Source organism: Lepisosteus oculatus, unplaced genomic scaffold (assembly GCF_040954835.1).
Source record: "Lepisosteus oculatus isolate fLepOcu1 unplaced genomic scaffold, fLepOcu1.hap2 HAP2_SCAFFOLD_396, whole genome shotgun sequence".
NCBI lineage: Eukaryota > Metazoa > Chordata > Actinopteri > Semionotiformes > Lepisosteidae > Lepisosteus > Lepisosteus oculatus.
The window spans coordinates 25,997-52,904 of record NW_027167930.1 but is presented as its reverse complement, the minus strand read 5'-3'; the positions used below and the strand labels follow the sequence as shown (position 1 = coordinate 52,904).

Genomic DNA, 26,908 nt, shown 5'->3' with positions numbered 1-26,908 from the left:
GGCCGGCCGGCTGGCGCCCCCCTGCGGCTGCGGTCGTTGTCGGGCCGTTGACAGGAGATCCAAGAGCAGGGCCCCCGCCCGGGACTGGCGGGCAGGCAGGCGAGCAAGCAGGCAGGCAAGAGAGGGGGAGAGCGGAGTCCGGGCGGCCGGCAGCCGCGTGCGGACCGGGCTCCCGAGGCGTCGGCCTGCGCCGCTGCGCGCCAGCCGGACGCCCGCGCGCCCGCCCAAGGCCGGCGTCGGGCATCGCTTCTCGGCCTTTTGGCTAAGATCAAGTGTAGTATCTGTTCTTATCAGTTTAATATCTGATACGTCCCCCATCGGGGGACCACATATTAAACGGATTTTTGGAACAGGGAGCTGGATCAGGAGCTTGCTCCGTCCTCTCCACGCATCGGCCCGGTATTGCAGCGCCTCCGGGAGCGGTGCACCACCTTCTCTCAGCGGTGAAAAGACAGACGTAGCTAGCAAGCAAGCAAGCAAGCAAGCAAGCGAGGTGGACTGGAGCTCCTTCTTCTCGGGTCTCGTCTCTCGTCCATCTGTGTGTCTCTCTCTCCCCCTCCCCCTCCCCGTCTCCGTTCCCGTGCTCCCTCTGTGCACTTTCCCGCGTCTCGACTCTCTGGGCAAGCAGGCCGGCCCCCTTTTCGGCTCCCGTGCGTTTTCCCTCCAAAAAACTTAGTTTTTTCAGCCTTTTCCCAGGGAGGCAGGCGTGGCTTGTGTGTGTGTGTGTGTGTGTGTGTGTATGTGTGTGTGTGTGTGTGTGTGTCCCCGTCCTCGCAGGCGGGCCCCTTTCGACAGCCGGGCGGTTTCCCTCCAAAAAACTTAGTATATACACCTTTTCTTCCTTTTTTTCCGGCAGGCGGGCAGGCGCGCGCGTCTGTGTGTGTGTGTGTCCCCGTCCCTCCCGAGAGAGCGCTGCCCCTTGCCTCTGCCCGCAGGTGCCGACGGTCCGCTTTCGCTTGCAGCTCGCTCGGCACAGCTGCTGCTGGTGGGAGGGGCCTAAGCTAAGGAGGCCGGCCGGCTGGCGCCCCCCTGCGGCTGCGGTCGTTGTCGGGCCGTTGACAGGAGATCCAAGAGCAGGGCCCCCGCCCGGGACTGGCGGGCAGGCAGGCGAGCAAGCAGGCAGGCAAGAGAGGGGGAGAGCGGAGTCCGGGCGGCCGGCAGCCGCGTGCGGACCGGGCTCCCGAGGCGTCGGCCTGCGCCGCTGCGCGCCAGCCGGACGCCCGCGCGCCCGCCCAAGGCCGGCGTCGGGCATCGCTTCTCGGCCTTTTGGCTAAGATCAAGTGTAGTATCTGTTCTTATCAGTTTAATATCTGATACGTCCCCCATCGGGGGACCACATATTAAACGGATTTTTGGAACAGGGAGCTGGATCAGGAGCTTGCTCCGTCCTCTCCACGCATCGGCCCGGTATTGCAGCGCCTCCGGGAGCGGTGCACCACCTTCTCTCAGCGGTGAAAAGACAGACGTAGCTAGCAAGCAAGCAAGCAAGCAAGCAAGCGAGGTGGACTGGAGCTCCTTCTTCTCGGGTCTCGTCTCTCGTCCATCTGTGTGTCTCTCTCTCCCCCTCCCCCTCCCCGTCTCCGTTCCCGTGCTCCCTCTGTGCACTTTCCCGCGTCTCGACTCTCTGGGCAAGCAGGCCGGCCCCCTTTTCGGCTCCCGTGCGTTTTCCCTCCAAAAAACTTAGTTTTTTCAGCCTTTTCCCAGGGAGGCAGGCGTGGCTTTTGTGTGTGTGTGTGTGTGTGTGTGTGTATGTGTGTGTGTGTGTGTGTGTGTCCCCGTCCTCGCAGGCGGGCCCCTTTCGACAGCCGGGCGGTTTCCCTCCAAAAAACTTAGTATATACACCTTTTCTTCCTTTTTTTCCGGCAGGCGGGCAGGCGCGCGCGTCTGTGTGTGTGTGTGTCCCCGTCCCTCCCGAGAGAGCGCTGCCCCTTGCCTCTGCCCGCAGGTGCCGACGGTCCGCTTTCGCTTGCAGCTCGCTCGGCACAGCTGCTGCTGGTGGGAGGGGCCTAAGCTAAGGAGGCCGGCCGGCTGGCGCCCCCCTGCGGCTGCGGTCGTTGTCGGGCCGTTGACAGGAGATCCAAGAGCAGGGCCCCCGCCCGGGACTGGCGGGCAGGCAGGCGAGCAAGCAGGCAGGCAAGAGAGGGGGAGAGCGGAGTCCGGGCGGCCGGCAGCCGCGTGCGGACCGGGCTCCCGAGGCGTCGGCCTGCGCCGCTGCGCGCCAGCCGGACGCCCGCGCGCCCGCCCAAGGCCGGCGTCGGGCATCGCTTCTCGGCCTTTTGGCTAAGATCAAGTGTAGTATCTGTTCTTATCAGTTTAATATCTGATACGTCCCCCATCGGGGGACCACATATTAAACGGATTTTTGGAACAGGGAGCTGGATCAGGAGCTTGCTCCGTCCTCTCCACGCATCGGCCCGGTATTGCAGCGCCTCCGGGAGCGGTGCACCACCTTCTCTCAGCGGTGAAAAGACAGACGTAGCTAGCAAGCAAGCAAGCAAGCAAGCAAGCGAGGTGGACTGGAGCTCCTTCTTCTCGGGTCTCGTCTCTCGTCCATCTGTGTGTCTCTCTCTCCCCCTCCCCCTCCCCGTCTCCGTTCCCGTGCTCCCTCTGTGCACTTTCCCGCGTCTCGACTCTCTGGGCAAGCAGGCCGGCCCCCTTTTCGGCTCCCGTGCGTTTTCCCTCCAAAAAACTTAGTTTTTTCAGCCTTTTCCCAGGGAGGCAGGCGTGGCTTTTGTGTGTGTGTGTGTGTGTGTGTGTATGTGTGTGTGTGTGTGTGTGTGTCCCCGTCCTCGCAGGCGGGCCCCTTTCGACAGCCGGGCGGTTTCCCTCCAAAAAACTTAGTATATACACCTTTTCTTCCTTTTTTTCCGGCAGGCGGGCAGGCGCGCGCGTCTGTGTGTGTGTGTGTCCCCGTCCCTCCCGAGAGAGCGCTGCCCCTTGCCTCTGCCCGCAGGTGCCGACGGTCCGCTTTCGCTTGCAGCTCGCTCGGCACAGCTGCTGCTGGTGGGAGGGGCCTAAGCTAAGGAGGCCGGCCGGCTGGCGCCCCCCTGCGGCTGCGGTCGTTGTCGGGCCGTTGACAGGAGATCCAAGAGCAGGGCCCCCGCCCGGGACTGGCGGGCAGGCAGGCGAGCAAGCAGGCAGGCAAGAGAGGGGGAGAGCGGAGTCCGGGCGGCCGGCAGCCGCGTGCGGACCGGGCTCCCGAGGCGTCGGCCTGCGCCGCTGCGCGCCAGCCGGACGCCCGCGCGCCCGCCCAAGGCCGGCGTCGGGCATCGCTTCTCGGCCTTTTGGCTAAGATCAAGTGTAGTATCTGTTCTTATCAGTTTAATATCTGATACGTCCCCCATCGGGGGACCACATATTAAACGGATTTTTGGAACAGGGAGCTGGATCAGGAGCTTGCTCCGTCCTCTCCACGCATCGGCCCGGTATTGCAGCGCCTCCGGGAGCGGTGCACCACCTTCTCTCAGCGGTGAAAAGACAGACGTAGCTAGCAAGCAAGCAAGCAAGCAAGCAAGCGAGGTGGACTGGAGCTCCTTCTTCTCGGGTCTCGTCTCTCGTCCATCTGTGTGTCTCTCTCTCCCCCTCCCCCTCCCCGTCTCCGTTCCCGTGCTCCCTCTGTGCACTTTCCCGCGTCTCGACTCTCTGGGCAAGCAGGCCGGCCCCCTTTTCGGCTCCCGTGCGTTTTCCCTCCAAAAAACTTAGTTTTTTCAGCCTTTTCCCAGGGAGGCAGGCGTGGCTTTGTGTGTGTGTGTGTGTGTGTGTGTATGTGTGTGTGTGTGTGTGTGTGTGTCCCCGTCCTCGCAGGCGGGCCCCTTTCGACAGCCGGGCGGTTTCCCTCCAAAAAACTTAGTATATACACCTTTTCTTCCTTTTTTTCCGGCAGGCGGGCAGGCGCGCGCGTCTGTGTGTGTGTGTGTCCCCGTCCCTCCCGAGAGAGCGCTGCCCCTTGCCTCTGCCCGCAGGTGCCGACGGTCCGCTTTCGCTTGCAGCTCGCTCGGCACAGCTGCTGCTGGTGGGAGGGGCCTAAGCTAAGGAGGCCGGCCGGCTGGCGCCCCCCTGCGGCTGCGGTCGTTGTCGGGCCGTTGACAGGAGATCCAAGAGCAGGGCCCCCGCCCGGGACTGGCGGGCAGGCAGGCGAGCAAGCAGGCAGGCAAGAGAGGGGGAGAGCGGAGTCCGGGCGGCCGGCAGCCGCGTGCGGACCGGGCTCCCGAGGCGTCGGCCTGCGCCGCTGCGCGCCAGCCGGACGCCCGCGCGCCCGCCCAAGGCCGGCGTCGGGCATCGCTTCTCGGCCTTTTGGCTAAGATCAAGTGTAGTATCTGTTCTTATCAGTTTAATATCTGATACGTCCCCCATCGGGGGACCACATATTAAACGGATTTTTGGAACAGGGAGCTGGATCAGGAGCTTGCTCCGTCCTCTCCACGCATCGGCCCGGTATTGCAGCGCCTCCGGGAGCGGTGCACCACCTTCTCTCAGCGGTGAAAAGACAGACGTAGCTAGCAAGCAAGCAAGCAAGCAAGCAAGCGAGGTGGACTGGAGCTCCTTCTTCTCGGGTCTCGTCTCTCGTCCATCTGTGTGTCTCTCTCTCCCCCTCCCCCTCCCCGTCTCCGTTCCCGTGCTCCCTCTGTGCACTTTCCCGCGTCTCGACTCTCTGGGCAAGCAGGCCGGCCCCCTTTTCGGCTCCCGTGCGTTTTCCCTCCAAAAAACTTAGTTTTTTCAGCCTTTTCCCAGGGAGGCAGGCGTGGCTTTTGTGTGTGTGTGTGTGTGTGTGTGTATGTGTGTGTGTGTGTGTGTGTGTCCCCGTCCTCGCAGGCGGGCCCCTTTCGACAGCCGGGCGGTTTCCCTCCAAAAAACTTAGTATATACACCTTTTCTTCCTTTTTTTCCGGCAGGCGGGCAGGCGCGCGCGTCTGTGTGTGTGTGTGTCCCCGTCCCTCCCGAGAGAGCGCTGCCCCTTGCCTCTGCCCGCAGGTGCCGACGGTCCGCTTTCGCTTGCAGCTCGCTCGGCACAGCTGCTGCTGGTGGGAGGGGCCTAAGCTAAGGAGGCCGGCCGGCTGGCGCCCCCCTGCGGCTGCGGTCGTTGTCGGGCCGTTGACAGGAGATCCAAGAGCAGGGCCCCCGCCCGGGACTGGCGGGCAGGCAGGCGAGCAAGCAGGCAGGCAAGAGAGGGGGAGAGCGGAGTCCGGGCGGCCGGCAGCCGCGTGCGGACCGGGCTCCCGAGGCGTCGGCCTGCGCCGCTGCGCGCCAGCCGGACGCCCGCGCGCCCGCCCAAGGCCGGCGTCGGGCATCGCTTCTCGGCCTTTTGGCTAAGATCAAGTGTAGTATCTGTTCTTATCAGTTTAATATCTGATACGTCCCCCATCGGGGGACCACATATTAAACGGATTTTTGGAACAGGGAGCTGGATCAGGAGCTTGCTCCGTCCTCTCCACGCATCGGCCCGGTATTGCAGCGCCTCCGGGAGCGGTGCACCACCTTCTCTCAGCGGTGAAAAGACAGACGTAGCTAGCAAGCAAGCAAGCAAGCAAGCAAGCGAGGTGGACTGGAGCTCCTTCTTCTCGGGTCTCGTCTCTCGTCCATCTGTGTGTCTCTCTCTCCCCCTCCCCCTCCCCGTCTCCGTTCCCGTGCTCCCTCTGTGCACTTTCCCGCGTCTCGACTCTCTGGGCAAGCAGGCCGGCCCCCTTTTCGGCTCCCGTGCGTTTTCCCTCCAAAAAACTTAGTTTTTTCAGCCTTTTCCCAGGGAGGCAGGCGTGGCTTTTGTGTGTGTGTGTGTGTGTGTGTGTATGTGTGTGTGTGTGTGTGTGTGTCCCCGTCCTCGCAGGCGGGCCCCTTTCGACAGCCGGGCGGTTTCCCTCCAAAAAACTTAGTATATACACCTTTTCTTCCTTTTTTTCCGGCAGGCGGGCAGGCGCGCGCGTCTGTGTGTGTGTGTGTCCCCGTCCCTCCCGAGAGAGCGCTGCCCCTTGCCTCTGCCCGCAGGTGCCGACGGTCCGCTTTCGCTTGCAGCTCGCTCGGCACAGCTGCTGCTGGTGGGAGGGGCCTAAGCTAAGGAGGCCGGCCGGCTGGCGCCCCCCTGCGGCTGCGGTCGTTGTCGGGCCGTTGACAGGAGATCCAAGAGCAGGGCCCCCGCCCGGGACTGGCGGGCAGGCAGGCGAGCAAGCAGGCAGGCAAGAGAGGGGGAGAGCGGAGTCCGGGCGGCCGGCAGCCGCGTGCGGACCGGGCTCCCGAGGCGTCGGCCTGCGCCGCTGCGCGCCAGCCGGACGCCCGCGCGCCCGCCCAAGGCCGGCGTCGGGCATCGCTTCTCGGCCTTTTGGCTAAGATCAAGTGTAGTATCTGTTCTTATCAGTTTAATATCTGATACGTCCCCCATCGGGGGACCACATATTAAACGGATTTTTGGAACAGGGAGCTGGATCAGGAGCTTGCTCCGTCCTCTCCACGCATCGGCCCGGTATTGCAGCGCCTCCGGGAGCGGTGCACCACCTTCTCTCAGCGGTGAAAAGACAGACGTAGCTAGCAAGCAAGCAAGCAAGCAAGCAAGCGAGGTGGACTGGAGCTCCTTCTTCTCGGGTCTCGTCTCTCGTCCATCTGTGTGTCTCTCTCTCCCCCTCCCCCTCCCCGTCTCCGTTCCCGTGCTCCCTCTGTGCACTTTCCCGCGTCTCGACTCTCTGGGCAAGCAGGCCGGCCCCCTTTTCGGCTCCCGTGCGTTTTCCCTCCAAAAAACTTAGTTTTTTCAGCCTTTTCCCAGGGAGGCAGGCGTGGCTTTTGTGTGTGTGTGTGTGTGTGTGTGTGTATGTGTGTGTGTGTGTGTGTCCCCGTCCTCGCAGGCGGGCCCCTTTCGACAGCCGGGCGGTTTCCCTCCAAAAAACTTAGTATATACACCTTTTCTTCCTTTTTTTCCGGCAGGCGGGCAGGCGCGCGCGTCTGTGTGTGTGTGTGTCCCCGTCCCTCCCGAGAGAGCGCTGCCCCTTGCCTCTGCCCGCAGGTGCCGACGGTCCGCTTTCGCTTGCAGCTCGCTCGGCACAGCTGCTGCTGGTGGGAGGGGCCTAAGCTAAGGAGGCCGGCCGGCTGGCGCCCCCCTGCGGCTGCGGTCGTTGTCGGGCCGTTGACAGGAGATCCAAGAGCAGGGCCCCCGCCCGGGACTGGCGGGCAGGCAGGCGAGCAAGCAGGCAGGCAAGAGAGGGGGAGAGCGGAGTCCGGGCGGCCGGCAGCCGCGTGCGGACCGGGCTCCCGAGGCGTCGGCCTGCGCCGCTGCGCGCCAGCCGGACGCCCGCGCGCCCGCCCAAGGCCGGCGTCGGGCATCGCTTCTCGGCCTTTTGGCTAAGATCAAGTGTAGTATCTGTTCTTATCAGTTTAATATCTGATACGTCCCCCATCGGGGGACCACATATTAAACGGATTTTTGGAACAGGGAGCTGGATCAGGAGCTTGCTCCGTCCTCTCCACGCATCGGCCCGGTATTGCAGCGCCTCCGGGAGCGGTGCACCACCTTCTCTCAGCGGTGAAAAGACAGACGTAGCTAGCAAGCAAGCAAGCAAGCAAGCAAGCGAGGTGGACTGGAGCTCCTTCTTCTCGGGTCTCGTCTCTCGTCCATCTGTGTGTCTCTCTCTCCCCCTCCCCCTCCCCGTCTCCGTTCCCGTGCTCCCTCTGTGCACTTTCCCGCGTCTCGACTCTCTGGGCAAGCAGGCCGGCCCCCTTTTCGGCTCCCGTGCGTTTTCCCTCCAAAAAACTTAGTTTTTTCAGCCTTTTCCCAGGGAGGCAGGCGTGGCTTTTGTGTGTGTGTGTGTGTGTGTGTGTATGTGTGTGTGTGTGTGTGTGTGTCCCCGTCCTCGCAGGCGGGCCCCTTTCGACAGCCGGGCGGTTTCCCTCCAAAAAACTTAGTATATACACCTTTTCTTCCTTTTTTTCCGGCAGGCGGGCAGGCGCGCGCGTCTGTGTGTGTGTGTGTCCCCGTCCCTCCCGAGAGAGCGCTGCCCCTTGCCTCTGCCCGCAGGTGCCGACGGTCCGCTTTCGCTTGCAGCTCGCTCGGCACAGCTGCTGCTGGTGGGAGGGGCCTAAGCTAAGGAGGCCGGCCGGCTGGCGCCCCCCTGCGGCTGCGGTCGTTGTCGGGCCGTTGACAGGAGATCCAAGAGCAGGGCCCCCGCCCGGGACTGGCGGGCAGGCAGGCGAGCAAGCAGGCAGGCAAGAGAGGGGGAGAGCGGAGTCCGGGCGGCCGGCAGCCGCGTGCGGACCGGGCTCCCGAGGCGTCGGCCTGCGCCGCTGCGCGCCAGCCGGACGCCCGCGCGCCCGCCCAAGGCCGGCGTCGGGCATCGCTTCTCGGCCTTTTGGCTAAGATCAAGTGTAGTATCTGTTCTTATCAGTTTAATATCTGATACGTCCCCCATCGGGGGACCACATATTAAACGGATTTTTGGAACAGGGAGCTGGATCAGGAGCTTGCTCCGTCCTCTCCACGCATCGGCCCGGTATTGCAGCGCCTCCGGGAGCGGTGCACCACCTTCTCTCAGCGGTGAAAAGACAGACGTAGCTAGCAAGCAAGCAAGCAAGCAAGCAAGCGAGGTGGACTGGAGCTCCTTCTTCTCGGGTCTCGTCTCTCGTCCATCTGTGTGTCTCTCTCTCCCCCTCCCCCTCCCCGTCTCCGTTCCCGTGCTCCCTCTGTGCACTTTCCCGCGTCTCGACTCTCTGGGCAAGCAGGCCGGCCCCCTTTTCGGCTCCCGTGCGTTTTCCCTCCAAAAAACTTAGTTTTTTCAGCCTTTTCCCAGGGAGGCAGGCGTGGCTTTTGTGTGTGTGTGTGTGTGTGTGTATGTGTGTGTGTGTGTGTGTGTGTGTCCCCGTCCTCGCAGGCGGGCCCCTTTCGACAGCCGGGCGGTTTCCCTCCAAAAAACTTAGTATATACACCTTTTCTTCCTTTTTTTCCGGCAGGCGGGCAGGCGCGCGCGTCTGTGTGTGTGTGTGTCCCCGTCCCTCCCGAGAGAGCGCTGCCCCTTGCCTCTGCCCGCAGGTGCCGACGGTCCGCTTTCGCTTGCAGCTCGCTCGGCACAGCTGCTGCTGGTGGGAGGGGCCTAAGCTAAGGAGGCCGGCCGGCTGGCGCCCCCCTGCGGCTGCGGTCGTTGTCGGGCCGTTGACAGGAGATCCAAGAGCAGGGCCCCCGCCCGGGACTGGCGGGCAGGCAGGCGAGCAAGCAGGCAGGCAAGAGAGGGGGAGAGCGGAGTCCGGGCGGCCGGCAGCCGCGTGCGGACCGGGCTCCCGAGGCGTCGGCCTGCGCCGCTGCGCGCCAGCCGGACGCCCGCGCGCCCGCCCAAGGCCGGCGTCGGGCATCGCTTCTCGGCCTTTTGGCTAAGATCAAGTGTAGTATCTGTTCTTATCAGTTTAATATCTGATACGTCCCCCATCGGGGGACCACATATTAAACGGATTTTTGGAACAGGGAGCTGGATCAGGAGCTTGCTCCGTCCTCTCCACGCATCGGCCCGGTATTGCAGCGCCTCCGGGAGCGGTGCACCACCTTCTCTCAGCGGTGAAAAGACAGACGTAGCTAGCAAGCAAGCAAGCAAGCAAGCAAGCGAGGTGGACTGGAGCTCCTTCTTCTCGGGTCTCGTCTCTCGTCCATCTGTGTGTCTCTCTCTCCCCCTCCCCCTCCCCGTCTCCGTTCCCGTGCTCCCTCTGTGCACTTTCCCGCGTCTCGACTCTCTGGGCAAGCAGGCCGGCCCCCTTTTCGGCTCCCGTGCGTTTTCCCTCCAAAAAACTTAGTTTTTTCAGCCTTTTCCCAGGGAGGCAGGCGTGGCTTTTGTGTGTGTGTGTGTGTGTGTGTGTGTATGTGTGTGTGTGTGTGTGTGTGTCCCCGTCCTCGCAGGCGGGCCCCTTTCGACAGCCGGGCGGTTTCCCTCCAAAAAACTTAGTATATACACCTTTTCTTCCTTTTTTTCCGGCAGGCGGGCAGGCGCGCGCGTCTGTGTGTGTGTGTGTCCCCGTCCCTCCCGAGAGAGCGCTGCCCCTTGCCTCTGCCCGCAGGTGCCGACGGTCCGCTTTCGCTTGCAGCTCGCTCGGCACAGCTGCTGCTGGTGGGAGGGGCCTAAGCTAAGGAGGCCGGCCGGCTGGCGCCCCCCTGCGGCTGCGGTCGTTGTCGGGCCGTTGACAGGAGATCCAAGAGCAGGGCCCCCGCCCGGGACTGGCGGGCAGGCAGGCGAGCAAGCAGGCAGGCAAGAGAGGGGGAGAGCGGAGTCCGGGCGGCCGGCAGCCGCGTGCGGACCGGGCTCCCGAGGCGTCGGCCTGCGCCGCTGCGCGCCAGCCGGACGCCCGCGCGCCCGCCCAAGGCCGGCGTCGGGCATCGCTTCTCGGCCTTTTGGCTAAGATCAAGTGTAGTATCTGTTCTTATCAGTTTAATATCTGATACGTCCCCCATCGGGGGACCACATATTAAACGGATTTTTGGAACAGGGAGCTGGATCAGGAGCTTGCTCCGTCCTCTCCACGCATCGGCCCGGTATTGCAGCGCCTCCGGGAGCGGTGCACCACCTTCTCTCAGCGGTGAAAAGACAGACGTAGCTAGCAAGCAAGCAAGCAAGCAAGCAAGCGAGGTGGACTGGAGCTCCTTCTTCTCGGGTCTCGTCTCTCGTCCATCTGTGTGTCTCTCTCTCCCCCTCCCCCTCCCCGTCTCCGTTCCCGTGCTCCCTCTGTGCACTTTCCCGCGTCTCGACTCTCTGGGCAAGCAGGCCGGCCCCCTTTTCGGCTCCCGTGCGTTTTCCCTCCAAAAAACTTAGTTTTTTCAGCCTTTTCCCAGGGAGGCAGGCGTGGCTTTGTGTGTGTGTGTGTGTGTGTGTGTGTATGTGTGTGTGTGTGTGTGTGTGTCCCCGTCCTCGCAGGCGGGCCCCTTTCGACAGCCGGGCGGTTTCCCTCCAAAAAACTTAGTATATACACCTTTTCTTCCTTTTTTTCCGGCAGGCGGGCAGGCGCGCGCGTCTGTGTGTGTGTGTGTCCCCGTCCCTCCCGAGAGAGCGCTGCCCCTTGCCTCTGCCCGCAGGTGCCGACGGTCCGCTTTCGCTTGCAGCTCGCTCGGCACAGCTGCTGCTGGTGGGAGGGGCCTAAGCTAAGGAGGCCGGCCGGCTGGCGCCCCCCTGCGGCTGCGGTCGTTGTCGGGCCGTTGACAGGAGATCCAAGAGCAGGGCCCCCGCCCGGGACTGGCGGGCAGGCAGGCGAGCAAGCAGGCAGGCAAGAGAGGGGGAGAGCGGAGTCCGGGCGGCCGGCAGCCGCGTGCGGACCGGGCTCCCGAGGCGTCGGCCTGCGCCGCTGCGCGCCAGCCGGACGCCCGCGCGCCCGCCCAAGGCCGGCGTCGGGCATCGCTTCTCGGCCTTTTGGCTAAGATCAAGTGTAGTATCTGTTCTTATCAGTTTAATATCTGATACGTCCCCCATCGGGGGACCACATATTAAACGGATTTTTGGAACAGGGAGCTGGATCAGGAGCTTGCTCCGTCCTCTCCACGCATCGGCCCGGTATTGCAGCGCCTCCGGGAGCGGTGCACCACCTTCTCTCAGCGGTGAAAAGACAGACGTAGCTAGCAAGCAAGCAAGCAAGCAAGCAAGCGAGGTGGACTGGAGCTCCTTCTTCTCGGGTCTCGTCTCTCGTCCATCTGTGTGTCTCTCTCTCCCCCTCCCCCTCCCCGTCTCCGTTCCCGTGCTCCCTCTGTGCACTTTCCCGCGTCTCGACTCTCTGGGCAAGCAGGCCGGCCCCCTTTTCGGCTCCCGTGCGTTTTCCCTCCAAAAAACTTAGTTTTTTCAGCCTTTTCCCAGGGAGGCAGGCGTGGCTTTTGTGTGTGTGTGTGTGTGTGTGTATGTGTGTGTGTGTGTGTGTGTGTGTGTGTGTCCCCGTCCTCGCAGGCGGGCCCCTTTCGACAGCCGGGCGGTTTCCCTCCAAAAAACTTAGTATATACACCTTTTCTTCCTTTTTTTCCGGCAGGCGGGCAGGCGCGCGCGTCTGTGTGTGTGTGTGTCCCCGTCCCTCCCGAGAGAGCGCTGCCCCTTGCCTCTGCCCGCAGGTGCCGACGGTCCGCTTTCGCTTGCAGCTCGCTCGGCACAGCTGCTGCTGGTGGGAGGGGCCTAAGCTAAGGAGGCCGGCCGGCTGGCGCCCCCCTGCGGCTGCGGTCGTTGTCGGGCCGTTGACAGGAGATCCAAGAGCAGGGCCCCCGCCCGGGACTGGCGGGCAGGCAGGCGAGCAAGCAGGCAGGCAAGAGAGGGGGAGAGCGGAGTCCGGGCGGCCGGCAGCCGCGTGCGGACCGGGCTCCCGAGGCGTCGGCCTGCGCCGCTGCGCGCCAGCCGGACGCCCGCGCGCCCGCCCAAGGCCGGCGTCGGGCATCGCTTCTCGGCCTTTTGGCTAAGATCAAGTGTAGTATCTGTTCTTATCAGTTTAATATCTGATACGTCCCCCATCGGGGGACCACATATTAAACGGATTTTTGGAACAGGGAGCTGGATCAGGAGCTTGCTCCGTCCTCTCCACGCATCGGCCCGGTATTGCAGCGCCTCCGGGAGCGGTGCACCACCTTCTCTCAGCGGTGAAAAGACAGACGTAGCTAGCAAGCAAGCAAGCAAGCAAGCAAGCGAGGTGGACTGGAGCTCCTTCTTCTCGGGTCTCGTCTCTCGTCCATCTGTGTGTCTCTCTCTCCCCCTCCCCCTCCCCGTCTCCGTTCCCGTGCTCCCTCTGTGCACTTTCCCGCGTCTCGACTCTCTGGGCAAGCAGGCCGGCCCCCTTTTCGGCTCCCGTGCGTTTTCCCTCCAAAAAACTTAGTTTTTTCAGCCTTTTCCCAGGGAGGCAGGCGTGGCTTTTGTGTGTGTGTGTGTGTGTGTGTGTATGTGTGTGTGTGTGTGTGTGTGTGTGTCCCCGTCCTCGCAGGCGGGCCCCTTTCGACAGCCGGGCGGTTTCCCTCCAAAAAACTTAGTATATACACCTTTTCTTCCTTTTTTTCCGGCAGGCGGGCAGGCGCGCGCGTCTGTGTGTGTGTGTGTCCCCGTCCCTCCCGAGAGAGCGCTGCCCCTTGCCTCTGCCCGCAGGTGCCGACGGTCCGCTTTCGCTTGCAGCTCGCTCGGCACAGCTGCTGCTGGTGGGAGGGGCCTAAGCTAAGGAGGCCGGCCGGCTGGCGCCCCCCTGCGGCTGCGGTCGTTGTCGGGCCGTTGACAGGAGATCCAAGAGCAGGGCCCCCGCCCGGGACTGGCGGGCAGGCAGGCGAGCAAGCAGGCAGGCAAGAGAGGGGGAGAGCGGAGTCCGGGCGGCCGGCAGCCGCGTGCGGACCGGGCTCCCGAGGCGTCGGCCTGCGCCGCTGCGCGCCAGCCGGACGCCCGCGCGCCCGCCCAAGGCCGGCGTCGGGCATCGCTTCTCGGCCTTTTGGCTAAGATCAAGTGTAGTATCTGTTCTTATCAGTTTAATATCTGATACGTCCCCCATCGGGGGACCACATATTAAACGGATTTTTGGAACAGGGAGCTGGATCAGGAGCTTGCTCCGTCCTCTCCACGCATCGGCCCGGTATTGCAGCGCCTCCGGGAGCGGTGCACCACCTTCTCTCAGCGGTGAAAAGACAGACGTAGCTAGCAAGCAAGCAAGCAAGCAAGCAAGCGAGGTGGACTGGAGCTCCTTCTTCTCGGGTCTCGTCTCTCGTCCATCTGTGTGTCTCTCTCTCCCCCTCCCCCTCCCCGTCTCCGTTCCCGTGCTCCCTCTGTGCACTTTCCCGCGTCTCGACTCTCTGGGCAAGCAGGCCGGCCCCCTTTTCGGCTCCCGTGCGTTTTCCCTCCAAAAAACTTAGTTTTTTCAGCCTTTTCCCAGGGAGGCAGGCGTGGCTTTTGTGTGTGTGTGTGTGTGTGTGTATGTGTGTGTGTGTGTGTGTGTGTGTGTCCCCGTCCTCGCAGGCGGGCCCCTTTCGACAGCCGGGCGGTTTCCCTCCAAAAAACTTAGTATATACACCTTTTCTTCCTTTTTTTCCGGCAGGCGGGCAGGCGCGCGCGTCTGTGTGTGTGTGTGTCCCCGTCCCTCCCGAGAGAGCGCCTCTGCCCGCAGGTGCCGACGGTCCGCTTTCGCTTGCAGCTCGCTCGGCACAGCTGCTGCTGGTGGGAGGGGCCTAAGCTAAGGAGGCCGGCCGGCTGGCGCCCCCCTGCGGCTGCGGTCGTTGTCGGGCCGTTGACAGGAGATCCAAGAGCAGGGCCCCCGCCCGGGACTGGCGGGCAGGCAGGCGAGCAAGCAGGCAGGCAAGAGAGGGGGAGAGCGGAGTCCGGGCGGCCGGCAGCCGCGTGCGGACCGGGCTCCCGAGGCGTCGGCCTGCGCCGCTGCGCGCCAGCCGGACGCCCGCGCGCCCGCCCAAGGCCGGCGTCGGGCATCGCTTCTCGGCCTTTTGGCTAAGATCAAGTGTAGTATCTGTTCTTATCAGTTTAATATCTGATACGTCCCCCATCGGGGGACCACATATTAAACGGATTTTTGGAACAGGGAGCTGGATCAGGAGCTTGCTCCGTCCTCTCCACGCATCGGCCCGGTATTGCAGCGCCTCCGGGAGCGGTGCACCACCTTCTCTCAGCGGTGAAAAGACAGACGTAGCTAGCAAGCAAGCAAGCAAGCAAGCAAGCGAGGTGGACTGGAGCTCCTTCTTCTCGGGTCTCGTCTCTCGTCCATCTGTGTGTCTCTCTCTCCCCCTCCCCCTCCCCGTCTCCGTTCCCGTGCTCCCTCTGTGCACTTTCCCGCGTCTCGACTCTCTGGGCAAGCAGGCCGGCCCCCTTTTCGGCTCCCGTGCGTTTTCCCTCCAAAAAACTTAGTTTTTTCAGCCTTTTCCCAGGGAGGCAGGCGTGGCTTTTGTGTGTGTGTGTGTGTGTGTGTGTATGTGTGTGTGTGTGTGTGTGTGTCCCCGTCCTCGCAGGCGGGCCCCTTTCGACAGCCGGGCGGTTTCCCTCCAAAAAACTTAGTATATACACCTTTTCTTCCTTTTTTTCCGGCAGGCGGGCAGGCGCGCGCGTCTGTGTGTGTGTGTGTCCCCGTCCCTCCCGAGAGAGCGCTGCCCCTTGCCTCTGCCCGCAGGTGCCGACGGTCCGCTTTCGCTTGCAGCTCGCTCGGCACAGCTGCTGCTGGTGGGAGGGGCCTAAGCTAAGGAGGCCGGCCGGCTGGCGCCCCCCTGCGGCTGCGGTCGTTGTCGGGCCGTTGACAGGAGATCCAAGAGCAGGGCCCCCGCCCGGGACTGGCGGGCAGGCAGGCGAGCAAGCAGGCAGGCAAGAGAGGGGGAGAGCGGAGTCCGGGCGGCCGGCAGCCGCGTGCGGACCGGGCTCCCGAGGCGTCGGCCTGCGCCGCTGCGCGCCAGCCGGACGCCCGCGCGCCCGCCCAAGGCCGGCGTCGGGCATCGCTTCTCGGCCTTTTGGCTAAGATCAAGTGTAGTATCTGTTCTTATCAGTTTAATATCTGATACGTCCCCCATCGGGGGACCACATATTAAACGGATTTTTGGAACAGGGAGCTGGATCAGGAGCTTGCTCCGTCCTCTCCACGCATCGGCCCGGTATTGCAGCGCCTCCGGGAGCGGTGCACCACCTTCTCTCAGCGGTGAAAAGACAGACGTAGCTAGCAAGCAAGCAAGCAAGCAAGCAAGCGAGGTGGACTGGAGCTCCTTCTTCTCGGGTCTCGTCTCTCGTCCATCTGTGTGTCTCTCTCTCCCCCTCCCCCTCCCCGTCTCCGTTCCCGTGCTCCCTCTGTGCACTTTCCCGCGTCTCGACTCTCTGGGCAAGCAGGCCGGCCCCCTTTTCGGCTCCCGTGCGTTTTCCCTCCAAAAAACTTAGTTTTTTCAGCCTTTTCCCAGGGAGGCAGGCGTGGCTTTTGTGTGTGTGTGTGTGTGTGTGTGTATGTGTGTGTGTGTGTGTGTGTGTCCCCGTCCTCGCAGGCGGGCCCCTTTCGACAGCCGGGCGGTTTCCCTCCAAAAAACTTAGTATATACACCTTTTCTTCCTTTTTTTCCGGCAGGCGGGCAGGCGCGCGCGTCTGTGTGTGTGTGTGTCCCCGTCCCTCCCGAGAGAGCGCTGCCCCTTGCCTCTGCCCGCAGGTGCCGACGGTCCGCTTTCGCTTGCAGCTCGCTCGGCACAGCTGCTGCTGGTGGGAGGGGCCTAAGCTAAGGAGGCCGGCCGGCTGGCGCCCCCCTGCGGCTGCGGTCGTTGTCGGGCCGTTGACAGGAGATCCAAGAGCAGGGCCCCCGCCCGGGACTGGCGGGCAGGCAGGCGAGCAAGCAGGCAGGCAAGAGAGGGGGAGAGCGGAGTCCGGGCGGCCGGCAGCCGCGTGCGGACCGGGCTCCCGAGGCGTCGGCCTGCGCCGCTGCGCGCCAGCCGGACGCCCGCGCGCCCGCCCAAGGCCGGCGTCGGGCATCGCTTCTCGGCCTTTTGGCTAAGATCAAGTGTAGTATCTGTTCTTATCAGTTTAATATCTGATACGTCCCCCATCGGGGGACCACATATTAAACGGATTTTTGGAACAGGGAGCTGGATCAGGAGCTTGCTCCGTCCTCTCCACGCATCGGCCCGGTATTGCAGCGCCTCCGGGAGCGGTGCACCACCTTCTCTCAGCGGTGAAAGACAGACGTAGCTAGCAAGCAAGCAAGCAAGCAAGCAAGCGAGGTGGACTGGAGCTCCTTCTTCTCGGGTCTCGTCTCTCGTCCATCTGTGTGTCTCTCTCTCCCCCTCCCCCTCCCCGTCTCCGTTCCCGTGCTCCCTCTGTGCACTTTCCCGCGTCTCGACTCTCTGGGCAAGCAGGCCGGCCCCCTTTTCGGCTCCCGTGCGTTTTCCCTCCAAAAAACTTAGTTTTTTCAGCCTTTTCCCAGGGAGGCAGGCGTGGCTTTTGTGTGTGTGTGTGTGTGTGTGTGTGTATGTGTGTGTGTGTGTGTGTGTGTCCCCGTCCTCGCAGGCGGGCCCCTTTCGACAGCCGGGCGGTTTCCCTCCAAAAAACTTAGTATATACACCTTTTCTTCCTTTTTTTCCGGCAGGCGGGCAGGCGCGCGCGTCTGTGTGTGTGTGTGTCCCCGTCCCTCCCGAGAGAGCGCTGCCCCTTGCCTCTGCCCGCAGGTGCCGACGGTCCGCTTTCGCTTGCAGCTCGCTCGGCACAGCTGCTGCTGGTGGGAGGGGCCTAAGCTAAGGAGGCCGGCCGGCTGGCGCCCCCCTGCGGCTGCGGTCGTTGTCGGGCCGTTGACAGGAGATCCAAGAGCAGGGCCCCCGCCCGGGACTGGCGGGCAGGCAGGCGAGCAAGCAGGCAGGCAAGAGAGGGGGAGAGCGGAGTCCGGGCGGCCGGCAGCCGCGTGCGGACCGGGCTCCCGAGGCGTCGGCCTGCGCCGCTGCGCGCCAGCCGGACGCCCGCGCGCCCGCCCAAGGCCGGCGTCGGGCATCGCTTCTCGGCCTTTTGGCTAAGATCAAGTGTAGTATCTGTTCTTATCAGTTTAATATCTGATACGTCCCCCATCGGGGGACCACATATTAAACGGATTTTTGGAACAGGGAGCTGGATCAGGAGCTTGCTCCGTCCTCTCCACGCATCGGCCCGGTATTGCAGCGCCTCCGGGAGCGGTGCACCACCTTCTCTCAGCGGTGAAAAGACAGACGTAGCTAGCAAGCAAGCAAGCAAGCAAGCAAGCGAGGTGGACTGGAGCTCCTTCTTCTCGGGTCTCGTCTCTCGTCCATCTGTGTGTCTCTCTCTCCCCCTCCCCCTCCCCGTCTCCGTTCCCGTGCTCCCTCTGTGCACTTTCCCGCGTCTCGACTCTCTGGGCAAGCAGGCCGGCCCCCTTTTCGGCTCCCGTGCGTTTTCCCTCCAAAAAACTTAGTTTTTTCAGCCTTTTCCCAGGGAGGCAGGCGTGGCTTTTGTGTGTGTGTGTGTGTGTGTGTATGTGTGTGTGTGTGTGTGTGTGTGTCCCCGTCCTCGCAGGCGGGCCCCTTTCGACAGCCGGGCGGTTTCCCTCCAAAAAACTTAGTATATACACCTTTTCTTCCTTTTTTTCCGGCAGGCGGGCAGGCGCGCGCGTCTGTGTGTGTGTGTGTCCCCGTCCCTCCCGAGAGAGCGCTGCCCCTTGCCTCTGCCCGCAGGTGCCGACGGTCCGCTTTCGCTTGCAGCTCGCTCGGCACAGCTGCTGCTGGTGGGAGGGGCCTAAGCTAAGGAGGCCGGCCGGCTGGCGCCCCCCTGCGGCTGCGGTCGTTGTCGGGCCGTTGACAGGAGATCCAAGAGCAGGGCCCCCGCCCGGGACTGGCGGGCAGGCAGGCGAGCAAGCAGGCAGGCAAGAGAGGGGGAGAGCGGAGTCCGGGCGGCCGGCAGCCGCGTGCGGACCGGGCTCCCGAGGCGTCGGCCTGCGCCGCTGCGCGCCAGCCGGACGCCCGCGCGCCCGCCCAAGGCCGGCGTCGGGCATCGCTTCTCGGCCTTTTGGCTAAGATCAAGTGTAGTATCTGTTCTTATCAGTTTAATATCTGATACGTCCCCCATCGGGGGACCACATATTAAACGGATTTTTGGAACAGGGAGCTGGATCAGGAGCTTGCTCCGTCCTCTCCACGCATCGGCCCGGTATTGCAGCGCCTCCGGGAGCGGTGCACCACCTTCTCTCAGCGGTGAAAAGACAGACGTAGCTAGCAAGCAAGCAAGCAAGCAAGCAAGCGAGGTGGACTGGAGCTCCTTCTTCTCGGGTCTCGTCTCTCGTCCATCTGTGTGTCTCTCTCTCCCCCTCCCCCTCCCCGTCTCCGTTCCCGTGCTCCCTCTGTGCACTTTCCCGCGTCTCGACTCTCTGGGCAAGCAGGCCGGCCCCCTTTTCGGCTCCCGTGCGTTTTCCCTCCAAAAAACTTAGTTTTTTCAGCCTTTTCCCAGGGAGGCAGGCGTGGCTTTTGTGTGTGTGTGTGTGTGTGTGTATGTGTGTGTGTGTGTGTGTGTGTGTCCCCGTCCTCGCAGGCGGGCCCCTTTCGACAGCCGGGCGGTTTCCCTCCAAAAAACTTAGTATATACACCTTTTCTTCCTTTTTTTCCGGCAGGCGGGCAGGCGCGCGCGTCTGTGTGTGTGTGTGTCCCCGTCCCTCCCGAGAGAGCGCTGCCCCTTGCCTCTGCCCGCAGGTGCCGACGGTCCGCTTTCGCTTGCAGCTCGCTCGGCACAGCTGCTGCTGGTGGGAGGGGCCTAAGCTAAGGAGGCCGGCCGGCTGGCGCCCCCCTGCGGCTGCGGTCGTTGTCGGGCCGTTGACAGGAGATCCAAGAGCAGGGCCCCCGCCCGGGACTGGCGGGCAGGCAGGCGAGCAAGCAGGCAGGCAAGAGAGGGGGAGAGCGGAGTCCGGGCGGCCGGCAGCCGCGTGCGGACCGGGCTCCCGAGGCGTCGGCCTGCGCCGCTGCGCGCCAGCCGGACGCCCGCGCGCCCGCCCAAGGCCGGCGTCGGGCATCGCTTCTCGGCCTTTTGGCTAAGATCAAGTGTAGTATCTGTTCTTATCAGTTTAATATCTGATACGTCCCCCATCGGGGGACCACATATTAAACGGATTTTTGGAACAGGGAGCTGGATCAGGAGCTTGCTCCGTCCTCTCCACGCATCGGCCCGGTATTGCAGCGCCTCCGGGAGCGGTGCACCACCTTCTCTCAGCGGTGAAAAGACAGACGTAGCTAGCAAGCAAGCAAGCAAGCAAGCAAGCGAGGTGGACTGGAGCTCCTTCTTCTCGGGTCTCGTCTCTCGTCCATCTGTGTGTCTCTCTCTCCCCCTCCCCCTCCCCGTCTCCGTTCCCGTGCTCCCTCTGTGCACTTTCCCGCGTCTCGACTCTCTGGGCAAGCAGGCCGGCCCCCTTTTCGGCTCCCGTGCGTTTTCCCTCCAAAAAACTTAGTTTTTTCAGCCTTTTCCCAGGGAGGCAGGCGTGGCTTTTGTGTGTGTGTGTGTGTATGTGTGTGTGTGTGTGTGTGTGTGTGTCCCCGTCCTCGCAGGCGGGCCCCTTTCGACAGCCGGGCGGTTTCCCTCCAAAAAACTTAGTATATACACCTTTTCTTCCTTTTTTTCCGGCAGGCGGGCAGGCGCGCGCGTCTGTGTGTGTGTGTGTCCCCGTCCCTCCCGAGAGAGCGCTGCCCCTTGCCTCTGCCCGCAGGTGCCGACGGTCCGCTTTCGCTTGCAGCTCGCTCGGCACAGCTGCTGCTGGTGGGAGGGGCCTAAGCTAAGGAGGCCGGCCGGCTGGCGCCCCCCTGCGGCTGCGGTCGTTGTCGGGCCGTTGACAGGAGATCCAAGAGCAGGGCCCCCGCCCGGGACTGGCGGGCAGGCAGGCGAGCAAGCAGGCAGGCAAGAGAGGGGGAGAGCGGAGTCCGGGCGGCCGGCAGCCGCGTGCGGACCGGGCTCCCGAGGCGTCGGCCTGCGCCGCTGCGCGCCAGCCGGACGCCCGCGCGCCCGCCCAAGGCCGGCGTCGGGCATCGCTTCTCGGCCTTTTGGCTAAGATCAAGTGTAGTATCTGTTCTTATCAGTTTAATATCTGATACGTCCCCCATCGGGGGACCACATATTAAACGGATTTTTGGAACAGGGAGCTGGATCAGGAGCTTGCTCCGTCCTCTCCACGCATCGGCCCGGTATTGCAGCGCCTCCGGGAGCGGTGCACCACCTTCTCTCAGCGGTGAAAAGACAGACGTAGCTAGCAAGCAAGCAAGCAAGCAAGCAAGCGAGGTGGACTGGAGCTCCTTCTTCTCGGGTCTCGTCTCTCGTCCATCTGTGTGTCTCTCTCTCCCCCTCCCCCTCCCCGTCTCCGTTCCCGTGCTCCCTCTGTGCACTTTCCCGCGTCTCGACTCTCTGGGCAAGCAGGCCGGCCCCCTTTTCGGCTCCCGTGCGTTTTCCCTCCAAAAAACTTAGTTTTTTCAGCCTTTTCCCAGGGAGGCAGGCGTGGCTTTTGTGTGTGTGTGTGTGTGTGTGTGTATGTGTGTGTGTGTGTGTGTGTGTCCCCGTCCTCGCAGGCGGGCCCCTTTCGACAGCCGGGCGGTTTCCCTCCAAAAAACTTAGTATATACACCTTTTCTTCCTTTTTTTCCGGCAGGCGGGCAGGCGCGCGCGTCTGTGTGTGTGTGTGTCCCCGTCCCTCCCGAGAGAGCGCTGCCCCTTGCCTCTGCCCGCAGGTGCCGACGGTCCGCTTTCGCTTGCAGCTCGCTCGGCACAGCTGCTGCTGGTGGGAGGGGCCTAAGCTAAGGAGGCCGGCCGGCTGGCGCCCCCCTGCGGCTGCGGTCGTTGTCGGGCCGTTGACAGGAGATCCAAGAGCAGGGCCCCCGCCCGGGACTGGCGGGCAGGCAGGCGAGCAAGCAGGCAGGCAAGAGAGGGGGAGAGCGGAGTCCGGGCGGCCGGCAGCCGCGTGCGGACCGGGCTCCCGAGGCGTCGGCCTGCGCCGCTGCGCGCCAGCCGGACGCCCGCGCGCCCGCCCAAGGCCGGCGTCGGGCATCGCTTCTCGGCCTTTTGGCTAAGATCAAGTGTAGTATCTGTTCTTATCAGTTTAATATCTGATACGTCCCCCATCGGGGGACCACATATTAAACGGATTTTTGGAACAGGGAGCTGGATCAGGAGCTTGCTCCGTCCTCTCCACGCATCGGCCATTGCAGCGCCTCCGGGAGCGGTGCACCACCTTCTCTCAGCGGTGAAAAGACAGACGTAGCTAGCAAGCAAGCAAGCAAGCAAGCAAGCGAGGTGGACTGGAGCTCCTTCTTCTCGGGTCTCGTCTCTCGTCCATCTGTGTGTCTCTCTCTCCCCCTCCCCCTCCCCGTCTCCGTTCCCGTGCTCCCTCTGTGCACTTTCCCGCGTCTCGACTCTCTGGGCAAGCAGGCCGGCCCCCTTTTCGGCTCCCGTGCGTTTTCCCTCCAAAAAACTTAGTTTTTTCAGCCTTTTCCCAGGGAGGCAGGCGTGGCTTGTGTGTGTGTGTGTGTGTGTGTATGTGTGTGTGTGTGTGTGTGTGTGTGTCCCCGTCCTCGCAGGCGGGCCCCTTTCGACAGCCGGGCGGTTTCCCTCCAAAAAACTTAGTATATACACCTTTTCTTCCTTTTTTTCCGGCAGGCGGGCAGGCGCGCGCGTCTGTGTGTGTGTGTGTCCCCGTCCCTCCCGAGAGAGCGCTGCCCCTTGCCTCTGCCCGCAGGTGCCGACGGTCCGCTTTCGCTTGCAGCTCGCTCGGCACAGCTGCTGCTGGTGGGAGGGGCCTAAGCTAAGGAGGCCGGCCGGCTGGCGCCCCCCTGCGGCTGCGGTCGTTGTCGGGCCGTTGACAGGAGATCCAAGAGCAGGGCCCCCGCCCGGGACTGGCGGGCAGGCAGGCGAGCAAGCAGGCAGGCAAGAGAGGGGGAGAGCGGAGTCCGGGCGGCCGGCAGCCGCGTGCGGACCGGGCTCCCGAGGCGTCGGCCTGCGCCGCTGCGCGCCAGCCGGACGCCCGCGCGCCCGCCCAAGGCCGGCGTCGGGCATCGCTTCTCGGCCTTTTGGCTAAGATCAAGTGTAGTATCTGTTCTTATCAGTTTAATATCTGATACGTCCCCCATCGGGGGACCACATATTAAACGGATTTTTGGAACAGGGAGCTGGATCAGGAGCTTGCTCCGTCCTCTCCACGCATCGGCCCGGTATTGCAGCGCCTCCGGGAGCGGTGCACCACCTTCTCTCAGCGGTGAAAAGACAGACGTAGCTAGCAAGCAAGCAAGCAAGCAAGCAAGCGAGGTGGACTGGAGCTCCTTCTTCTCGGGTCTCGTCTCTCGTCCATCTGTGTGTCTCTCTCTCCCCCTCCCCCTCCCCGTCTCCGTTCCCGTGCTCCCTCTGTGCACTTTCCCGCGTCTCGACTCTCTGGGCAAGCAGGCCGGCCCCCTTTTCGGCTCCCGTGCGTTTTCCCTCCAAAAAACTTAGTTTTTTCAGCCTTTTCCCAGGGAGGCAGGCGTGGCTTTGTGTGTGTGTGTGTGTGTGTGTGTGTATGTGTGTGTGTGTGTGTGTGTGTCCCCGTCCTCGCAGGCGGGCCCCTTTCGACAGCCGGGCGGTTTCCCTCCAAAAAACTTAGTATATACACCTTTTCTTCCTTTTTTTCCGGCAGGCGGGCAGGCGCGCGCGTCTGTGTGTGTGTGTGTCCCCGTCCCTCCCGAGAGAGCGCTGCCCCTTGCCTCTGCCCGCAGGTGCCGACGGTCCGCTTTCGCTTGCAGCTCGCTCGGCACAGCTGCTGCTGGTGGGAGGGGCCTAAGCTAAGGAGGCCGGCCGGCTGGCGCCCCCCTGCGGCTGCGGTCGTTGTCGGGCCGTTGACAGGAGATCCAAGAGCAGGGCCCCCGCCCGGGACTGGCGGGCAGGCAGGCGAGCAAGCAGGCAGGCAAGAGAGGGGGAGAGCGGAGTCCGGGCGGCCGGCAGCCGCGTGCGGACCGGGCTCCCGAGGCGTCGGCCTGCGCCGCTGCGCGCCAGCCGGACGCCCGCGCGCCCGCCCAAGGCCGGCGTCGGGCATCGCTTCTCGGCCTTTTGGCTAAGATCAAGTGTAGTATCTGTTCTTATCAGTTTAATATCTGATACGTCCCCCATCGGGGGACCACATATTAAACGGATTTTTGGAACAGGGAGCTGGATCAGGAGCTTGCTCCGTCCTCTCCACGCATCGGCCCGGTATTGCAGCGCCTCCGGGAGCGGTGCACCACCTTCTCTCAGCGGTGAAAAGACAGACGTAGCTAGCAAGCAAGCAAGCAAGCAAGCAAGCGAGGTGGACTGGAGCTCCTTCTTCTCGGGTCTCGTCTCTCGTCCATCTGTGTGTCTCTCTCTCCCCCTCCCCCTCCCCGTCTCCGTTCCCGTGCTCCCTCTGTGCACTTTCCCGCGTCTCGACTCTCTGGGCAAGCAGGCCGGCCCCCTTTTCGGCTCCCGTGCGTTTTCCCTCCAAAAAACTTAGTTTTTTCAGCCTTTTCCCAGGGAGGCAGGCGTGGCTTTTGTGTGTGTGTGTGTGTGTGTGTATGTGTGTGTGTGTGTGTGTGTCCCCGTCCTCGCAGGCGGGCCCCTTTCGACAGCCGGGCGGTTTCCCTCCAAAAAACTTAGTATATACACCTTTTCTTCCTTTTTTTCCGGCAGGCGGGCAGGCGCGCGCGTCTGTGTGTGTGTGTGTCCCCGTCCCTCCCGAGAGAGCGCTGCCCCTTGCCTCTGCCCGCAGGTGCCGACGGTCCGCTTTCGCTTGCAGCTCGCTCGGCACAGCTGCTGCTGGTGGGAGGGGCCTAAGCTAAGGAGGCCGGCCGGCTGGCGCCCCCCTGCGGCTGCGGTCGTTGTCGGGCCGTTGACAGGAGATCCAAGAGCAGGGCCCCCGCCCGGGACTGGCGGGCAGGCAGGCGAGCAAGCAGGCAGGCAAGAGAGGGGGAGAGCGGAGTCCGGGCGGCCGGCAGCCGCGTGCGGACCGGGCTCCCGAGGCGTCGGCCTGCGCCGCTGCGCGCCAGCCGGACGCCCGCGCGCCCGCCCAAGGCCGGCGTCGGGCATCGCTTCTCGGCCTTTTGGCTAAGATCAAGTGTAGTATCTGTTCTTATCAGTTTAATATCTGATACGTCCCCCATCGGGGGACCACATATTAAACGGATTTTTGGAACAGGGAGCTGGATCAGGAGCTTGCTCCGTCCTCTCCACGCATCGGCCCGGTATTGCAGCGCCTCCGGGAGCGGTGCACCACCTTCTCTCAGCGGTGAAAAGACAGACGTAGCTAGCAAGCAAGCAAGCAAGCAAGCAAGCGAGGTGGACTGGAGCTCCTTCTTCTCGGGTCTCGTCTCTCGTCCATCTGTGTGTCTCTCTCTCCCCCTCCCCCTCCCCGTCTCCGTTCCCGTGCTCCCTCTGTGCACTTTCCCGCGTCTCGACTCTCTGGGCAAGCAGGCCGGCCCCCTTTTCGGCTCCCGTGCGTTTTCCCTCCAAAAAACTTAGTTTTTTCAGCCTTTTCCCAGGGAGGCAGGCGTGGCTTTGTGTGTGTGTGTGTGTGTGTGTATGTGTGTGTGTGTGTGTGTGTGTCCCCGTCCTCGCAGGCGGGCCCCTTTCGACAGCCGGGCGGTTTCCCTCCAAAAAACTTAGTATATACACCTTTTCTTCCTTTTTTTCCGGCAGGCGGGCAGGCGCGCGCGTCTGTGTGTGTGTGTGTCCCCGTCCCTCCCGAGAGAGCGCTGCCCCTTGCCTCTGCCCGCAGGTGCCGACGGTCCGCTTTCGCTTGCAGCTCGCTCGGCACAGCTGCTGCTGGTGGGAGGGGCCTAAGCTAAGGAGGCCGGCCGGCTGGCGCCCCCCTGCGGCTGCGGTCGTTGTCGGGCCGTTGACAGGAGATCCAAGAGCAGGGCCCCCGCCCGGGACTGGCGGGCAGGCAGGCGAGCAAGCAGGCAGGCAAGAGAGGGGGAGAGCGGAGTCCGGGCGGCCGGCAGCCGCGTGCGGACCGGGCTCCCGAGGCGTCGGCCTGCGCCGCTGCGCGCCAGCCGGACGCCCGCGCGCCCGCCCAAGGCCGGCGTCGGGCATCGCTTCTCGGCCTTTTGGCTAAGATCAAGTGTAGTATCTGTTCTTATCAGTTTAATATCTGATACGTCCCCCATCGGGGGACCACATATTAAACGGATTTTTGGAACAGGGAGCTGGATCAGGAGCTTGCTCCGTCCTCTCCACGCATCGGCCCGGTATTGCAGCGCCTCCGGGAGCGGTGCACCACCTTCTCTCAGCGGTGAAAAGACAGACGTAGCTAGCAAGCAAGCAAGCAAGCAAGCAAGCGAGGTGGACTGGAGCTCCTTCTTCTCGGGTCTCGTCTCTCGTCCATCTGTGTGTCTCTCTCTCCCCCTCCCCCTCCCCGTCTCCGTTCCCGTGCTCCCTCTGTGCACTTTCCCGCGTCTCGACTCTCTGGGCAAGCAGGCCGGCCCCCTTTTCGGCTCCCGTGCGTTTTCCCTCCAAAAAACTTAGTTTTTTCAGCCTTTTCCCAGGGAGGCAGGCGTGGCTTTGTGTGTGTGTGTGTGTGTGTGTGTATGTGTGTGTGTGTGTGTGTGTGTCCCCGTCCTCGCAGGCGGGCCCCTTTCGACAGCCGGGCGGTTTCCCTCCAAAAAACTTAGTATATACACCTTTTCTTCCTTTTTTTCCGGCAGGCGGGCAGGCGCGCGCGTCTGTGTGTGTGTGTGTCCCCGTCCCTCCCGAGAGAGCGCTGCCCCTTGCCTCTGCCCGCAGGTGCCGACGGTCCGCTTTCGCTTGCAGCTCGCTCGGCACAGCTGCTGCTGGTGGGAGGGGCCTAAGCTAAGGAGGCCGGCCGGCTGGCGCCCCCCTGCGGCTGCGGTCGTTGTCGGGCCGTTGACAGGAGATCCAAGAGCAGGGCCCCCGCCCGGGACTGGCGGGCAGGCAGGCGAGCAAGCAGGCAGGCAAGAGAGGGGGAGAGCGGAGTCCGGGCGGCCGGCAGCCGCGTGCGGACCGGGCTCCCGAGGCGTCGGCCTGCGCCGCTGCGCGCCAGCCGGACGCCCGCGCGCCCGCCCAAGGCCGGCGTCGGGCATCGCTTCTCGGCCTTTTGGCTAAGATCAAGTGTAGTATCTGTTCTTATCAGTTTAATATCTGATACGTCCCCCATCGGGGGACCACATATTAAACGGATTTTTGGAACAGGGAGCTGGATCAGGAGCTTGCTCCGTCCTCTCCACGCATCGGCCCGGTATTGCAGCGCCTCCGGGAGCGGTGCACCACCTTCTCTCAGCGGTGAAAAGACAGACGTAGCTAGCAAGCAAGCAAGCAAGCAAGCAAGCGAGGTGGACTGGAGCTCCTTCTTCTCGGGTCTCGTCTCTCGTCCATCTGTGTGTCTCTCTCTCCCCCTCCCCCTCCCCGTCTCCGTTCCCGTGCTCCCTCTGTGCACTTTCCCGCGTCTCGACTCTCTGGGCAAGCAGGCCGGCCCCCTTTTCGGCTCCCGTGCGTTTTCCCTCCAAAAAACTTAGTTTTTTCAGCCTTTTCCCAGGGAGGCAGGCGT

At 63.4% G+C, this 26,908-nt stretch overlaps 27 non-coding genes across 27 annotated transcripts; all 27 read left to right on the top strand.

Moving 5' to 3' along the window:
• Positions 1-242: 242 nt before the first annotated feature.
• On the top strand, positions 243-433 carry LOC138227989 (U2 spliceosomal RNA). Its single transcript, XR_011185093.1, has one exon. It is a non-coding gene; the product is annotated as a U2 spliceosomal RNA (small nuclear RNA).
• An 817-nt stretch (positions 434-1,250) lies between these two features.
• LOC138227988 (U2 spliceosomal RNA) lies at positions 1,251-1,441 on the top strand. The gene has a single exon (XR_011185092.1). It is a non-coding gene; the product is annotated as a U2 spliceosomal RNA (small nuclear RNA).
• An 819-nt stretch (positions 1,442-2,260) lies between these two features.
• LOC138228076 (U2 spliceosomal RNA) lies at positions 2,261-2,451 on the top strand. The gene has a single exon (XR_011185179.1). It is a non-coding gene; the product is annotated as a U2 spliceosomal RNA (small nuclear RNA).
• Positions 2,452-3,268: 817 nt separating this feature from the next.
• Positions 3,269-3,459, top strand: LOC138228075 (U2 spliceosomal RNA). The gene has a single exon (XR_011185178.1). It is a non-coding gene; the product is annotated as a U2 spliceosomal RNA (small nuclear RNA).
• Positions 3,460-4,277: 818 nt separating this feature from the next.
• Positions 4,278-4,468, top strand: LOC138228074 (U2 spliceosomal RNA). The gene has a single exon (XR_011185177.1). It is a non-coding gene; the product is annotated as a U2 spliceosomal RNA (small nuclear RNA).
• An 817-nt stretch (positions 4,469-5,285) lies between these two features.
• Positions 5,286-5,476, top strand: LOC138228073 (U2 spliceosomal RNA). The gene has a single exon (XR_011185176.1). It is a non-coding gene; the product is annotated as a U2 spliceosomal RNA (small nuclear RNA).
• An 817-nt stretch (positions 5,477-6,293) lies between these two features.
• LOC138228072 (U2 spliceosomal RNA) lies at positions 6,294-6,484 on the top strand. Its single transcript, XR_011185175.1, has one exon. It is a non-coding gene; the product is annotated as a U2 spliceosomal RNA (small nuclear RNA).
• Positions 6,485-7,299: 815 nt separating this feature from the next.
• On the top strand, positions 7,300-7,490 carry LOC138228070 (U2 spliceosomal RNA). Its single transcript, XR_011185173.1, has one exon. It is a non-coding gene; the product is annotated as a U2 spliceosomal RNA (small nuclear RNA).
• Positions 7,491-8,307: 817 nt separating this feature from the next.
• Positions 8,308-8,498, top strand: LOC138228069 (U2 spliceosomal RNA). Its single transcript, XR_011185172.1, has one exon. It is a non-coding gene; the product is annotated as a U2 spliceosomal RNA (small nuclear RNA).
• An 817-nt stretch (positions 8,499-9,315) lies between these two features.
• LOC138228068 (U2 spliceosomal RNA) lies at positions 9,316-9,506 on the top strand. Its single transcript, XR_011185171.1, has one exon. It is a non-coding gene; the product is annotated as a U2 spliceosomal RNA (small nuclear RNA).
• Positions 9,507-10,325: 819 nt separating this feature from the next.
• LOC138228067 (U2 spliceosomal RNA) lies at positions 10,326-10,516 on the top strand. The gene has a single exon (XR_011185170.1). It is a non-coding gene; the product is annotated as a U2 spliceosomal RNA (small nuclear RNA).
• Positions 10,517-11,334: 818 nt separating this feature from the next.
• On the top strand, positions 11,335-11,525 carry LOC138228066 (U2 spliceosomal RNA). The gene has a single exon (XR_011185169.1). It is a non-coding gene; the product is annotated as a U2 spliceosomal RNA (small nuclear RNA).
• An 823-nt stretch (positions 11,526-12,348) lies between these two features.
• On the top strand, positions 12,349-12,539 carry LOC138228065 (U2 spliceosomal RNA). Its single transcript, XR_011185168.1, has one exon. It is a non-coding gene; the product is annotated as a U2 spliceosomal RNA (small nuclear RNA).
• An 821-nt stretch (positions 12,540-13,360) lies between these two features.
• On the top strand, positions 13,361-13,551 carry LOC138228064 (U2 spliceosomal RNA). The gene has a single exon (XR_011185167.1). It is a non-coding gene; the product is annotated as a U2 spliceosomal RNA (small nuclear RNA).
• An 809-nt stretch (positions 13,552-14,360) lies between these two features.
• LOC138228063 (U2 spliceosomal RNA) lies at positions 14,361-14,551 on the top strand. Its single transcript, XR_011185166.1, has one exon. It is a non-coding gene; the product is annotated as a U2 spliceosomal RNA (small nuclear RNA).
• Positions 14,552-15,368: 817 nt separating this feature from the next.
• Positions 15,369-15,559, top strand: LOC138228062 (U2 spliceosomal RNA). The gene has a single exon (XR_011185165.1). It is a non-coding gene; the product is annotated as a U2 spliceosomal RNA (small nuclear RNA).
• An 817-nt stretch (positions 15,560-16,376) lies between these two features.
• Positions 16,377-16,567, top strand: LOC138228061 (U2 spliceosomal RNA). Its single transcript, XR_011185164.1, has one exon. It is a non-coding gene; the product is annotated as a U2 spliceosomal RNA (small nuclear RNA).
• An 818-nt stretch (positions 16,568-17,385) lies between these two features.
• Positions 17,386-17,576, top strand: LOC138228059 (U2 spliceosomal RNA). The gene has a single exon (XR_011185162.1). It is a non-coding gene; the product is annotated as a U2 spliceosomal RNA (small nuclear RNA).
• Positions 17,577-18,393: 817 nt separating this feature from the next.
• On the top strand, positions 18,394-18,584 carry LOC138228058 (U2 spliceosomal RNA). Its single transcript, XR_011185161.1, has one exon. It is a non-coding gene; the product is annotated as a U2 spliceosomal RNA (small nuclear RNA).
• An 817-nt stretch (positions 18,585-19,401) lies between these two features.
• On the top strand, positions 19,402-19,592 carry LOC138228057 (U2 spliceosomal RNA). The gene has a single exon (XR_011185160.1). It is a non-coding gene; the product is annotated as a U2 spliceosomal RNA (small nuclear RNA).
• Positions 19,593-20,405: 813 nt separating this feature from the next.
• LOC138228056 (U2 spliceosomal RNA) lies at positions 20,406-20,596 on the top strand. Its single transcript, XR_011185159.1, has one exon. It is a non-coding gene; the product is annotated as a U2 spliceosomal RNA (small nuclear RNA).
• Positions 20,597-21,413: 817 nt separating this feature from the next.
• LOC138228030 (U2 spliceosomal RNA) lies at positions 21,414-21,600 on the top strand. Its single transcript, XR_011185134.1, has one exon. It is a non-coding gene; the product is annotated as a U2 spliceosomal RNA (small nuclear RNA).
• An 817-nt stretch (positions 21,601-22,417) lies between these two features.
• LOC138228055 (U2 spliceosomal RNA) lies at positions 22,418-22,608 on the top strand. The gene has a single exon (XR_011185158.1). It is a non-coding gene; the product is annotated as a U2 spliceosomal RNA (small nuclear RNA).
• Positions 22,609-23,426: 818 nt separating this feature from the next.
• On the top strand, positions 23,427-23,617 carry LOC138228054 (U2 spliceosomal RNA). Its single transcript, XR_011185157.1, has one exon. It is a non-coding gene; the product is annotated as a U2 spliceosomal RNA (small nuclear RNA).
• Positions 23,618-24,430: 813 nt separating this feature from the next.
• On the top strand, positions 24,431-24,621 carry LOC138228053 (U2 spliceosomal RNA). Its single transcript, XR_011185156.1, has one exon. It is a non-coding gene; the product is annotated as a U2 spliceosomal RNA (small nuclear RNA).
• Positions 24,622-25,435: 814 nt separating this feature from the next.
• On the top strand, positions 25,436-25,626 carry LOC138228052 (U2 spliceosomal RNA). Its single transcript, XR_011185155.1, has one exon. It is a non-coding gene; the product is annotated as a U2 spliceosomal RNA (small nuclear RNA).
• Positions 25,627-26,442: 816 nt separating this feature from the next.
• On the top strand, positions 26,443-26,633 carry LOC138228051 (U2 spliceosomal RNA). The gene has a single exon (XR_011185154.1). It is a non-coding gene; the product is annotated as a U2 spliceosomal RNA (small nuclear RNA).
• Positions 26,634-26,908: the final 275 nt, after the last annotated feature.